This window comes from Nothoprocta perdicaria, unplaced genomic scaffold (assembly GCF_003342845.1).
Source record: "Nothoprocta perdicaria isolate Ctin4 unplaced genomic scaffold, notPer1 scaffold_33, whole genome shotgun sequence".
NCBI classification, from domain to species: Eukaryota; Metazoa; Chordata; class Aves; order Tinamiformes; family Tinamidae; genus Nothoprocta; species Nothoprocta perdicaria.
Window position 1 is genome coordinate 2,957,557 of NW_020455566.1, and position 3,975 is coordinate 2,961,531.

The following is a 3,975-nucleotide window of genomic DNA, read 5'->3' on the forward strand; positions in this document are numbered from 1 at the left end:
GCCCCGGCTCCGCCCGCTGCGGGCCGGGCAGCCCCGCTCCGGTCCCTCCCCCGGCCGGCACCGCACGCTCCGGCTTCCCCGTCCTGCGGCGCGGGGGCACCGGGACCCGCGGCCCCGCTCGGGGCGGGGGCACCGGGACCGGCCTCCCCGGCCAGCCGCGGGGTTCGGTTAGCTCAAACCGAACCGGCGGCGCCCGCGGCTCGGCTGGGTTCGGGACAGCGCCCAAGGGAGCCGGGACTGTCCCAGCGCCCCAGGCGGCGGGCACGGGGCCGCGTGTCCCTGAGCGAGGACGGCCACTCCGTCCGCTGGGCGCATCCCTGTGAAGAACGTCCACGATCCAGGACTGCGGAGGCGGCCGCTGCCCACACGGGACCCCCATCCCACAGTAGATCCCAGCGCTCCAGTGGGCGCCCATTGGGACCTGCACCCGCCCCGGGGGCCCTGCGAGGTGCCAGGCCCAGAAGGGCCGTTCCTGGAGCCTGCAGCGCTCCGGGCCCCTTGGGGGCTGATCCCCCCTGGCAGTGCCCGGGCCCCTCGACCCTTCCCGCTGCCTCCCGCAGCCCCAGGCACCCATGGCCGGCGTGAATCGCTGCCCGATCCTCCCTTTCGCCTCCTGGCTGGCAGCAGGTTAAAATGTCCTCACAGGAGAGGCAGCGAGGGTGCCAAGGAGGCGACGAGCGGGGGAGCCTCGCCGCGCAGCTGTATGCTCTGAGGACCGCGTGCTCCAAGGGCCGCGCGCTCCGGAGCGGCTCCCACAGCCTCCTACCCTTGGGGCTGCTCACGATGGGAGCTCAGCTGCCACCCCCAGCCCGCAGAGCAGGGCCCCTCCATTGCTCTTTCCCAGCCCTGCTCCATGTGCTGTCCCCAGCAGGTGCCCGAGCCCGGATGGTGGCCTCTTGTGGTGCCACACGATCCATGCGGGTCACAGGGATGTGCCACGGATCCCCTCGTGTCCCCCTTGCACCCACTCCGTCACACCGAGGCCACCTCCCGCCACGTGCAGAAGTGCCCCTAGACTGTGGCGCGGGGTGGAAGTGTCTCCAGCGTCTCCCCAGCACAGGCCACCTTGCACCCAAGAAAACGGACCTGGCAAGTGGAGATGGTGCCACTCCATGCGCTTTACTCCATGGTGGGACGCAATTCCCAGCCCGGCCGGTGGGATGCAAGCGGCATCGCAGCCTCTCCTCCCAACAGAAATTTGTGCATTTTGGCTGGGGAAGCTGCAGGAATGAGCAGGAGCCCCCGCTGCCAGAACCCAGAGCGGTGGCTCTGCCGTGAGAAGGGCCTGGCCACTGTCCCCTGCCTGTCCACGTGCCCTGTCCGTGCCCCTCGTGTCCTGTCCCCTCAGCTCCCAGTGCTGAGTCCAGGCTGTCCTGGAACAGGACAGGCATCCAGTCGGCTCCATCAGCCTGGATACAGCGCCCAACACAGGATGGGGATGTAGGGTGGGGATGCAGGATGGAGATGCAGGTTGGGAATGCAGGATGGGGATGCAGGATGGAGATGCAGGTTGGGGGNTGGGGATGCAGGATGGAGATGCAGGTTGGGAATGCAGGATGGGGATGCAGGATGGAGATGCAGGTTGGGGGCGCAGGATGGGGACGCAGGATGGGCACACAGGTTGGGGACATTGGCAGGGTGCTGCCGGGCTGCTCGCAGGGCTCGGTGCTGGTGCCAGGCGGGCGCGCGGGGCTCGGGAAGGTCCGTGCTGCCCTCTGCCGACATCCCGCGGCAGATCCCAGCCCGGCTCGCAGCCCTGCGGGTCCCCAGCGCAATGCCCGGTGTCCCCCTGCCCGCTGCAGCGGGGCCTGGCGCTCCCGATCCCATCCCCTGAGGCTGGGGGGTTTGGGGGTGCAGAACCCCCTGGATGGGGACCCTGCAGGGCCCTTGCACGGGTGACCCCCAGCCCTGCACCCCCCGGGCGCCGCGGTGGCACCTCCCGTGGCCCCGGGGGTCGGCGCGGGGCCGCGAGGAGGAGCCCGGGGCTCACGGGGCCACGGGATGGGGACAGCGCACGGGGACAGGGGCTCCCGCGGTGACAACCTGCAGCGCCGGCCCGGGAAGCCCATGGGATTTATCACCAGGGAAGGGGCAGTTCCCTGCTCCCCAACGCCTTTCCCAGGCCCCGCATGGGGCAGGAGCCACCTGCGCCCCGAGGAGCCCCCAAACCACCAGCCCGAGGGGCGGTGCAGCCGGACTCAGTGGCCTCCAAGGTCTTTCCCATCAGTAATGGGAAGTCCAATCCGGACTCTGTGACTCCATGGACACATGGGTGCAGGTAGGTGCCAGGGGGTCTGGGTGCCCCAAGCCCTCCGTGCATGGGGGGCCAGGAACGGAGACGAGCAACCCTGGGCGCTCCGCAGGGCACCAAGCCTATTAGGGATGGGAATTACACAAATGGGTTTGGGCCAGCGATCCTCATTATCTGGGCATTTGCGCTTAATCCCCAGCTCTCCCTCCCGTGCCAGCGGCTCCCCCCGCCTCGCAGCGCCCGCTGCCTCCGCTGTGTCCTCGAGGGGACGCGGGGCCTGTGCGGACACGGGCACAGGGACACGGGCAGGAACCGGGTGCGGATTTAGGGCTGCCTCCCCCCCAGCTTCTCCCATCCCGGCTCTTGGAGCATGCGGCGGGATGCGGGATGGGGTCGGCACTGCCTCTCACTAGGGCTGGCTGGATCATTGAGCAGTTTAGCTGCCCCAGGGCCCTGCCTGGCACCCTGTGGGCCAGAAACAGGCTGCAGAAGGTGGCCACGAAGGCCCCGATGGCACCAGGTAGCGTACTGGACCCTGCGGAGCCGCATGGAGCTCCATGGAGCCGCACAGACATGCACGGAGCCACATGGAGCTGCATGGGGCTGCACGGAGCTGCACAGAGCACGTATGTAACGTGCATATGTGCACGTGCACACGCGGCCTCTGCTTGTGCAGGTGCTGCCACAAGCACCTAGGAGGCTCTTAGAAAGGAGGAAGAGGAGGAGGAGGAAGGTCCCGGCCCTGGGGAGCCCCGAGTGGAGCCTAAGGCTGTTCCCAGAGCCTCCCTATGGCCCCCACTTGCTGGACAAGCCCAGGCACCAAGTGGCTCCAGCCCCTGGCCCCCCACATTATCCCCCCCTTCCTGAAATCCACAGTGGTGAGGGGGATTAGGGGGTTTAGGGCTGGGATGGAGTTGGAAATGGGACGCTTTCAAATCACCCTGCGTCACTTGTGCCATCCGCCGCTCATGTAGAGGGGGATTAAAATTGATATGAAGATTATCGGTGGGGAGGCTGGCGGGGGGGGGGGAAAGGCAGCCCCTCCTCGGGATGCTCTGCTCTGTCCCGGCCTCGCCGGGCTGCCTTGGACCCCCAGATCCCAGCGCGAATCCCTCCGAACCCAAGCGGGCTGTGGCTCCTGAAAATGTCCCGCACAGCCCCAAAACAGTGTACAGGGGTGCAAGGCAGTGCCCTGTGCGGGAACGGGGGAGCTGGGGACGCTGCGGTGGCTGCAGAGGGTGTCCCCAGGGCAGAGGTCCCCAGGGAGCCTGGGAGGGGGCAGCGAGATGGGGAAAGTCCCGGCCCTGGGGTGTGCGGAGCCGCCGGGACCGATTCCCCAGGCTCTGCAATGGGGGCGGCAGCCGGGGGCTGCCCATGTGCAGGAGGGGGTGTATGGGCACGCATGTGCATGCATGCTTGCATATGCATGTGTGTGCATGTGCATGCTTGCATGTGCCTGTGCATGTGTGTGCGTGCACGCGTGTGCATGTACATGCGTGTGCATGTACATGCGTGTGCCTGGTCTCCCGCTCTGTCCCCTCTGGACGCAGCCCCCGGGTGCAGGATTCGGCCCGAGCTCCCCTTGAGCGTCCTTGAAAATCGTGGCTGGAGGTGGGGGGGGGATGAAGTGCCCCCTCTGCCCCCCCCGCTGGGACCCTCCGAGCAGGGGCCCAGACCCCCCCCGCCCCTGGGACCCTCCAGGGCCCCCCCCCCGCGCGCGGGGG